Consider the following 10,454-nt stretch of genomic DNA (forward strand, 5'->3'; position numbering starts at 1 on the left):
TCCTAAATTTTCCATTTGCAGTTGTTATCTCAGTTTCAGTTTTCTTTAGTAATTCAATTTCCATTCTGTGTCTTGAAAGTTTTCTTCATTTACTTCCACTGTTTTTGTTTCATAGAGCTCATTGATGGATTCATTTATATCCTCAATAAGGTCCCTGAGCATATTCATAATAGCAATTTTGAAGTTCTTGTCCTGAGCTTCTGCTATGTTGCATTTCTCGGGACCTACTATATAGTAGGGTTGATGGACTCTAGTAGAGACAGATTTTCCTGGTTATCGTTGCTTGTGTTTGTATGATGGTATGTAGGCATCCAGGTTTGGGATGATTGTAATTTAAGGTGCTGATATCTGGTTTTGTCTTTGTGAGGTGAGTTTTCCATTCCATGGCTTCTGTTGCTCTCTCTGGATCTTAGGACCATGAGGAAGGAAGGCTGTGGGAGTAGAATTGCTTAGTCCTCTGGGAAGGTCTGCAGAGAGGGTGAGGCTGCAGCAAGTGGTCTGCTGCAATACTGGGGGTGAGACTGAGTGATTGTAAATGGAGGATTGGAAAGAGTAAAGATTGCTTACCTTTAGGGTTTTACTGCTGTGAGCAGACACCATGACCAAGGCAACTCTCGTAAGGACCACATTTAATTGGGGCTGGATTACAGATCTGAGGTTCAATCCATTATCATCAATGTGGGGGCATGGCAGCATCCAGGCAGGCATGGTGCACGAGAAGCCGAGAGTTCTACATCTTCATCTGAGGGCTGCTAGCAGAATACTCACCTCCAGGCAGCCAGAACCAGGGTATTGATGCGCACGCCCACTCCAACAAGGATGTACCTCTAAATAGTGCCACTCCCTGGCCCAAGCATATACAAACCATCACACTGATTAACTGGCCACACCACCAAATATTTTCCAGGGAGAGCGCCTCAGGTGTTGGCAGGTGAGACAGTGGAATGGAGTTAAAAAAAAAGACTGCCCCTCCCCCCCAGCATTGGACTCTAGTTATCCTGCAGTATATATCACATTATATTTTATTATATTATATTATACTATATTATAATATATCATATTATATTATACTGTATTTATCTTTCTGTGTCTGGCTTATTTTACTTAACAAAATCACCTCCATTTTTATGTATACTGTCTCAAATGACTTTATTTAATAATCCTCTTGTGACTGAATAGTGCCATGTTGTATTATATATTACATTTTCATTATTCATTCCTCATGAAATTTGAAAAAAGTTAAAGAAGTGTTCTGTTTCAATTCATAAAAATTAAAAACATTGAGAATTAATATATAGCTGTCAAACATGGACCATTTAAATTTTTGTACAGGATGCTACAAATTATTTATACAGTGGAGATTTGATTACTATTAAAACAACATAAATACACAAGAAAAAAACTTTTCATTAAATCCACAAGGAAATGTCATTCAAGGTTTAAGCATCATCACATTTTTAACTAATTGAGGGTTGATTATGAACCAAAACAATGAGAATTTATAAGAGCTTCTATCTGTAGTCTTTCCAGAAATCTGCAAATGTTAAGGGTGTGTGAAGCCAGACTATGGGAATAGTCTCTTCCCAAACTCTTAGTCCTACATCCTCTCAGCACTGAACTCAGAAGTCAAAACTTACAAAAAAGAGTAACTTTGACAGAAGGGAATCTATGCTGAAAAAAGGATTGGGAATGATGGGCATACCTTTAATCCCAGAACATGGGAGAAAGGAGCAGGCAGCTCTCTGTGAGTTCGAGGCCAGCCTGGTAGAGTTCCAGGTCAACTTGAGCTACACAGTGAGACCCTGTCTCTAAAGAGAGAAAGGAAGGAATGTAATACAGAGGTCTCAAGGATAATTCTGCTTTTATTATGGTGACTTCAAGGTCTGCAAGACCCAAGAGTCGGGAACAACATTCAACCATTGCTGCTTTATGGTTGTTCAGAAAGCCACCACCAGAATTATCACACATATGAAGCATGGATCCTGATTAAATATAAGTGTGCTGTATTCTGGCTTGGATACAAGGCTCAAGGGTTGAAGACTGTAACACTGAAAGTTGGTTGACTCACAAGGACACTAAGCTCATCAAATCCATTACAGACTCATACTCATACCAGGCAAATAAAAATCACCTCTTTGTTCTCTGTGTCATTAGCTGTTGCTAAAAAATATTTGTAACTTTTAATCCCGCACTAATGCCAGCACCCGTGAGGCCGCATGACACTGTGGGGTATCCTTATCTCAGTATCTCCAAGTTGCCCCCAAGTACTCTCTGACCCAGGCAGTCCATGAGCCGTTTCAGTGTGGCACCTTGCCACGCTGGTTTCTAGTGTTAGTTCTAGCCCCTGTGGGGCCAAATAGAACTAATCATAATTTATCTCTGATTTGTATCTCTCCCGGCAGCTCTCCGCTAGCTGTGAACTCGCTGGTTCCAGCTACGTGGTAAAATCATGGCTATAGAAGCCCTGCATAGGCTGGCCTATCGAAGCTCCCTGCCACAAACTTTGTTCACACTCCCAACAACTCAGTGAAATCAGGACTCAAAAAGCTGTGATTTTTCAATCAAATTTATATGTTAAATTCTCAATCTACAATGCATCCTAACAATAAACTCACAACCAAATGAAAAGGATATAAACTGCCCACCTAGATAAGATAAATTTACCTATAGAAATCCATCCCTTATGTCCTTGTTGGGCACCAATGGGAGGAAAAGCCCTTGGCCCTGCCAAGGCTGGACCCCCCCCCCCAGTGTAGAGCAATGTCAGGGCAGGGAGGCAGGAGGGGTGGGTTGGTTTGGGGGTAACACCCTCATAGAAGAGAGAGGAGGGAGGTGGGATGGGGATTCATGGATGGGAAACTGGGAAAGGGTATAACATTTGAAATGTAAATAAAAACTATCCAATGAAAAGAAATCATCCCGGGGTTGGGGATTTGGCTCAGTGGTAGAGCGCTTGCCTAGCAAGCACAAGGCCCTGGGTTCGGTCCCCAGCTCCAAAAAAAAAAAAAGAATAGAAAAAAAAATAATAAATCATCCCTTAAAAAATAAACATAACTCCCTAGGGCCATTAAAGACCTCCTGTATCTGGGTCGTCCTCTGTCTCCATCTTGACTCTCCTTCCTTCTCCTTCTCTTCCTCCTTAGAAAAGCTTTGTCCCAGTCTTTTTTTTTTTTTTTACTGTCCAATCATGGCCCTGACCTAACTTGTGCCAGTCCTTACCTGCATGTAGACATCAGCCTACAACTAGCAAAACAATTTAAGGAGGGACTCAAATGGAAGTTCAAGGGGCTTCCCTATGGGGTGGGAATTGTGGGTAGTCAAAGTACAAGGTTTCTCCTATCCCTTTACCATGACTTCTGGTGAACTTCCCTTGGAGGGAGGGGGTTAGACCCTTGGACAGATTTTTGGCCAAACCAACTTAAGGGAGGAGATAAAGGCATGTCTCCACCTAGAGGCAGATTTCAGTGTTTTTTTCACTAGGAGGCAAGAGATTTCCCTTAATGGGCCTTCAATTTTACTGTAGCAATGCTGGATAGATTGCTAGAAAATGGTGCTTAGCTGTAGGAAGGAGATCACCAAGGATATGCCTTAGGGTATCCTTTGTCCTTCTATCTTTGATCTTATTCTCTGCTTCCTGACCACCCTGAGGTGAGCAACTAACTCTACCAAATATTCTTATCACCATGGTATTCTGCCTCAATGTAAGCCCAAAAGCAACAAAGCCATCCATACACTAAAACATTGGAAACCAAGAGGTAAGTCAATTGTTCTTCCAGTGACTGGATTTACTGAGGTTTTGTTTTTGTTTTTTGTTTTTTTGTTTTTTTTTTCATAATGATGAGAAGCTGACTGTTACAGAAGCCTGGCTGGCATTGAGAAGTCATGTCAATGCTAATAGCTAAACCTGATGATGTAGCTCAGAGATACTTGAACTGATGTGTTGAAGGAGTGTGGAAAAGTTGGGTGATGAAAGCAGAACTCGATGAGATATTCTGGTGGGAGCTCAGAAGGGGACCAATGGGATCATGAATTCTATAGGCTGTGTAATTACCTACAATTACCTAGACCAACAAGACCTAAATAGTGTAAAAGTACAAACCCACTTCTCCATGTCCTATCACCAGAATACCCTGAAGTAATGGGGTGCTACCATCAAATTCTGCTGGGCAAACAAGAGAATTGACTATAGCCTGTTTTGTTTTGAGAGTCTCTAAACCTCCTTAACAACTCAAAGGGAAAGATCCCAATTCTGATACTGAGTTTTTCGACCAATAAGCTATGTGAGGCTTCTGGGAGCAGTACTAGCTGCCCCTCCCCATGTAGGATGACACCAATTCAATTCTTTTAAACATATGAATACATTTATTCTGGAGGTTTAGAAGTATGTTTCAATGGGGCTTTTCAAACCACCTTTGTTGCAGTTATTCCTTCCTTTCGCTCTCCCCATCCTCCACTCCTACAGCATCTCCATTTAGATCCTTTACTCCCCATTACTCTCCTTCTTCCTCTCATATATTATATCCTGACTGCAGTTTCTCCTTCCTCTTCTCCTTTCAGTCTCCAGTGCACTTGCCCTCACCCCCAGATCCATCCCCTCTTTGTTTCCCTTCAGAAAAGGGCAGGCCCCCAGAGATACCAACCAAACACAGCATATACATGTTTTCAAGTCAGTTTAAAAGCAAGTGATAGAAAATAACATGTCTGCCACCTCTAATACACCTTCCTCCTTCAATGTATTCAGGTAACCTCTTACAGTACAAAAATTGCAGAGTACACTGGACTATGAGTGGGCTAATGTATTGTTATTATACCTTACTGATATCTGTTTGGGGTGTTTTTCCTCACCTCTTAATAATCAATAAAGGGTCTGGTGAGATGGATTAGCAGTTAATAGTACCAGCTCCTCTCGCAGAAGGTGGGGATGTTCCCAGTACCCACATGGCAGCTCGCAACCATCTTGTAACACAGCTCTTTCGATATCCAGCACTCTCTTTTGACCTCTGCAGATACCAAACGTGGACATGGTACACAAGCACACATACAGGCAAATAACCACACGCATAAAGTAAAAATAAGTAAACCCTTCAAAATAACTTAAAACTACCCATAATTACCACCCATCCTTGTGCGTGTTTTTACAATGCGCGTGAGTATTTCCTTAGTGTGGTTTGCTAATAGTGAGACTGCAAAGGGATAAGAGGACATAAATAGTCTTATTTCTCAAGTACATTTATCACAGTTCGAGAGTTCTCAGCTCGAGGTCATTTAGTCCTGTGGCTTTGGGTCTGTCACAGCACGTGCAGAATAGTAGGAGAGTGTGGCCAATGAGTGCTGCTCACCTCCTGGGTGACTGAAAGAAAAGAAAGAAACAGGGATCAATAGAACTACCAACCTTTTCTGAGGTACATACCGAGTGACCTAGCTTCTTTCTATGAGTGCCCCATGGGAAGCACTTTAAACCACTTTAAACCATAGTTTCCAAAGACCATTTGGGTAGACAAACTGATGGCCCAACAGTGATAGTTTGTATATGCTCGTCCCAGGGAGTGGCACTATTAGAAGGTGTGGCCCTGTGAGTCAGTGTAGCCTTGTTGGAATAGGTATGTCAGTGTGGGAGTGGGCTTTGTCCTAGCTGCCCGGAAGCCAGTATTCTGCTGGCAGCCTTCAGATGGAGATGTAGAACCCTCAGCTCTGCCTGCACCATGGCTGCTTGGATGTTGCTATCCTCCCTCCCTGATGATACTGGACTGAACCTCTGAACTTGTAAGCTATCCCAAATAAGTGTTGTCCTTCATAAGACTTGCCTTGGTCATGGTGTCTGCTCCCAGCAGTAAAACCTTAACTAAGACAATACTCCAGCTAAGGACATCTGGCAAGAGTTAAACCCAGCACAGTGATAACCAGACTGGGAGCAGGCAGTGATAATAAGACCAAAGACACGAGTGGATGGGCAACGGTCTGCTACCATCAAGGAAGCATGAACCCTAGGGACAAATTTTAGCTACAGGTAGTCTGTCACTGGGGTAGAAAGAACAGGAAGCAACTTCTAGGGTGATGTTTCTCTAATTGTTGTGCATCTGATTCTGAGATAAATGCAGATTCTAATTAGGGAGTATGGGATGAGCATTCAGATTGTATATTCCTGTCGTATAACACTGGTGGGCATTCAGCCAAAAATAAAGACAGGTGTTGTTTCTGTCTCCGACCCGCAGAAAAGAGCAACACCACGACGTTCTTCTCAAAGCAATTTATTCAGGAACCTTTCTTTCTGCATGCAAGCAGCAATCTCTTTTCTTTTCTTCTCTCCCTTTCAGCCCCGAGCACAGTCCCTTACATCCTCCCTCAACTCCTGCCTCCTCAGTCCAGACTGTAATCTCAATTCATAGGTCCACATCACATGGCCTGATCTTGCGTCATGGTGTGCCTGTGCAGCTCTCACAATGGACGTGGCTAGTTTCAGGTGTGTGAGGAAGTCAGGTGCTAGTCATGAGACTTAGCTGCAGTCCCCAGCGCCATCTTGGGGCTGCTGCCACACCCGCTCCCCACAGACAGGGGAACCTTTTAATATTTCAAAGTTTAGGCCTCACTGGGCAGCTCTCACCAGCTCATTTAAGTTAACCTGACCCCTTTGTTTCATTTCACCAAGCCTCTAGCTATACCTTCTGAGCCTGTAGTCAGGTCTGGTTCTCCTCATATCTCCTGGCGAAAAGACCTTCCTCGTTTTCCTTTCCAGCGTCCCTTTCTCCCTATCAGGGAGTCCTGCCTTCCACCTCCTGCCCAGCCATTGGGTGTCAGTCTTTATTCTGAATCAGTCAGCTGCCGGACAATGCCTTGCCCTTTGGCAGGTGTGAAGGTTACATCGTCTTCTTCCAGGCAGCTTGTTTTTTAACGAGATAATCTCGGAGACTCCGCAGAGTAGATGAAGAAAGACAACTATTCGCTGTAAGAAGTTGATAATGAGCTACGGAGAGAACAATACCAAATATTCTGCCAGCATTTAGCTCTCTCCCGGGTCAGCAATTAACAATTGAATATACAGAAACGCTTCTTAGTAAAATGTGAGTGAAGGGTCACCTCTACACATTCCTAACAAGAGAGCAAGGCCTGGTCCCTAAGCTATACTTAGAATGGCAAGGTTCTAAACAGGCTTACCTCAGCTCTTCATCAAAGCAGAACGAGAATTTGAAGAGAGGTGTGATGCAGACGTCAGAACATGACACAGCTCCATGTTCCTGCTGGTTTAGCTTGTGGCACTGCCTGTACACAGGAATCAGGAAGGCTTAGGCTATAGAAGAGGGAGAAGACCATATAAGTGTCCATGATTCACCAAGGAATGATACCCTGGACTCAAATAGTATGTAAAATCAAAGAGTGTTTTATTCTGCAGTAGTCCAGCATGCTGGGGTCTCCCATTACTAAGATAGAGAGCTCCCAATGAAGTGAGCTCACGGGCCTGATTTAAAGCACATTAGGGGGATTCTGGAGTAGGTAACCCCTATCTTAATCTGTTAAATCCATCTCTAGGGACATTCTACTAGAACCATTACCTGGGCGTGAGGGCTGGAAACTGTTGCTGGGGAAGTCTGGAAACTGCTGCTGACCCATTGTCCTTGCCTTGAGCCAGGTGGTGGGGCAGCTTCTGATAGCAGGGCTGTTTCTGACTAGCTGCCTGAAGCCTGGGGTTTTCCTAGTAACTGGCTTGCCTGGGCTTGCCTGAACTTTCCCAGTTCTTAGGCATAGTCACCTGAACTGCCAATCTGAAGCCTGTCGTGGAATCACCCTGCCTTCTCAGGCAGGAGCTGGGAGACAGGCAGAGATGGAGCAGTGAGATCCTGCTGTTTATAAATTTGCACATTCTAGAAAATGGTAACAGTGATAAATGGCTGCATTGTGTCTGTGCTCTCAGCATCATGGAGCCTTTCACATATGGCTCCTTCTGTGAATGGGGCCCCTTGCTACATTTCTACTTTTTCTTTTAGCTATGCACACCTTAGCTTTTCACACCTCCAGCAGAAGACGGACAGAGGAAGTGAAGTGTGCCAGAGTGAAAACTTTCTCATTTGTCTGTTTATTGCAGATACTGAGCAAGGAGGAAATTGAATGTAGTTTGAAGGGGAAGTGTGTCAAACTATTTCCCTCTGTGGCTTACTCAGGTAAGCAAACAAACTAAAAAATAAAATAAAAAATAAATCTCTGACTAATCTACTTGTACTTGTGCACTACTTTCCAATAAAGAATTCAATGCTGTCATATAATAACTACGGCAATGACGATGGCTATTGTGTTTTATAAAACGGCGCCGTGGGAGAGGGGGTGCCTTAGCAAGCTCTGTCAAGGTGTCCTGATGAACAATCAAGCCATGCGACATGCCTAATATAAAAAGGAGTTTGTTTGGGACCTAGAGAATGAGTCTTTAAGTAGGGGAGAGGGCAGGGAGGGCTGACAGAGAAGGACAGAGAGGAGAGGAAGGGAGGAAGAGGGGAAGGGGTAAGCTAGGACATGTAGGAAATGGAGAGAAAGAGGAAATAGGAGAAAAGGGGAGAGAGGAGAAGAGAGAGGGAGAAGGAGAGGGGGAGAGGGAGCATAGAGGTCGAAGAGTTCGTCCAGTCTGCTGTTGCTAGGTAATTGTTGGGCGGAGCCTAGAGGAAATGCTAACAATGACTACGATGAAAAGCAAAATCAACAAATAACTGGTACAAACTCTTTGTGACCCACAACAGCACAGGAGCACAGGAGCAAGTAGCCCTACGTGTGAGGGAAATATTATAATCTATAGCAACTTGTATTATCTTCTTACAAAAATGATCATTCCACAAGAGACCCAAGGGAAGGTTTCACGCCACCTGGGCTCATTAATTACAACGTTTAATAATCACGGGTCTGATGGTGGCTTCATGATTTATATTCTGAGAAGCGCAAAGTTCCTGCATCCAACACTGGTTTTAACAAACTGGTTCCATTTTGATTTTCCTATGTTGGGTTAATATGGAGTCCCCAACTCCAAAAAAAAGAAAAGAAAAAAAGAAGAAGAAGAAAAAAAAAGTTAAATTTCTACAGCTATGGGTATAGCCTGGGAGTTGAAAAGCTGTTTAGCATCCACAAATCCACCATGAAGAGTTAAATTTCTGTGTATTATTTCTGATCTGATTATTCACATTAAACCATAGCCCATACATAAAGATGATACAGACCCCAGTTTAAAGAGAAGGTATCCTGAAATTCCTTGGCAAGGTGAAATGTGTGTTGCATGTGACTTAAAACCAGAGCTGATGAGAAATTCTGAGAGCAGTGCAAGTGGGAATAATTAATATTAAAAATTAATACTCACTAACGATGCATCCTAGAAGGGAGGAACTTCAGGTATTCTGAGATGTTGGACTCTCAAGTGTAGCAGTCCTTGCTTTAATGGTTGTTTTTAAAATACAATTTCCTTGTAATGGATCGACAAGTCAGTATCCAGGAGTATGAAATGATTCTATGATAAGAACAGGATACGGTAGATAATGGCACTAAATTAAACTTCAAGGGATGGCATAGACGCTCAATTCTCATTGTTCATGGAAAGAGATCAACAGTGATGGCATAATATATTAGATCACCGCGTGTACATGAATGTTGTCAAGGCTTACTTTATAATTAATCATAGTTGTAGGCAATCAGGCAACTCTGCGGCCAGCCTAAAGGGACCCACAACAATGCTGGTAATCAGGCATTTTAGTAGCCAGCTCCTGGGGAACTCTGGGGGTTGGGGATGGGGAGAGGAACAAGAACGTTCTCATTAGTTACCCAGAAGGCAAGACACTGTCGCCCCTATTGCAAGTGGTCCTGTGCATGCTTCACAGCCCTATAAAAGACGGCGTTTCTCCTCTCCCTACAACCCCCTCTTCTCTTCCTTCTCCCAGAGGCAGCTTCTGTGTCTGCCTCACCCCTCCCTTTAATAAACCTCCCACGTGAGACCTCTTGCACAGTGTGATTTTGTTGGAGCCCACTTCTTAGTTCCATCAATGATATCAAACAAAGAGTTCCTAATGATCAAAGTACAGTAATAACCGAGGTGAGCCTTACAGGGCCCCCTCTCCCATCTCCTGAGTGGGACAGCATAAATAATAAATGCAGTAAAATGCCAACAGGTTATTCGGCTTTCTAAAGTATAATTTCCCATTAATAATTCACCTCATGAAAGTGATAGATCTGCTGAAACGGCAACAGAAAGTGCAGTTCTCAATCTCAGGATCACGTGAGCATTCCTAAGATGCGTTAGGAAAACAAACATGTCAACTTAATCATGGAAATACAGGGAGTATGCTTCTTATATTCATGGTCCTTTCAAGTCCTGGATATGTGGATCACTTACTTCTCTGCTTCTGTGATAAAAAACGACATGGTCAAGGAAACTTGTAGAAGAAAGAGCCTATTTCTTTTTATTAAATATTTTTATTTAATATTAAATATTT

At 42.9% G+C, this 10,454-nt stretch overlaps 1 long non-coding RNA gene across 1 annotated transcript; it reads right to left on the bottom strand.

The window, feature by feature from the left end:
- Window positions 1-5,173: 5,173 nt before the first annotated feature.
- Window positions 5,174-9,416, bottom strand: LOC116888861. The gene is made up of 3 exons (XR_004386350.1): window positions 9,329-9,416; window positions 7,153-7,285; window positions 5,174-5,350 (listed from the first exon to the last, which is right to left on the bottom strand). It is a non-coding gene; the product is annotated as an uncharacterized LOC116888861 (long non-coding RNA).
- Window positions 9,417-10,454: the final 1,038 nt, after the last annotated feature.

The sequence above is a fragment of the Rattus rattus genome, chromosome 1, assembly GCF_011064425.1.
Source record: "Rattus rattus isolate New Zealand chromosome 1, Rrattus_CSIRO_v1, whole genome shotgun sequence".
NCBI classification, from domain to species: Eukaryota; Metazoa; Chordata; class Mammalia; order Rodentia; family Muridae; genus Rattus; species Rattus rattus.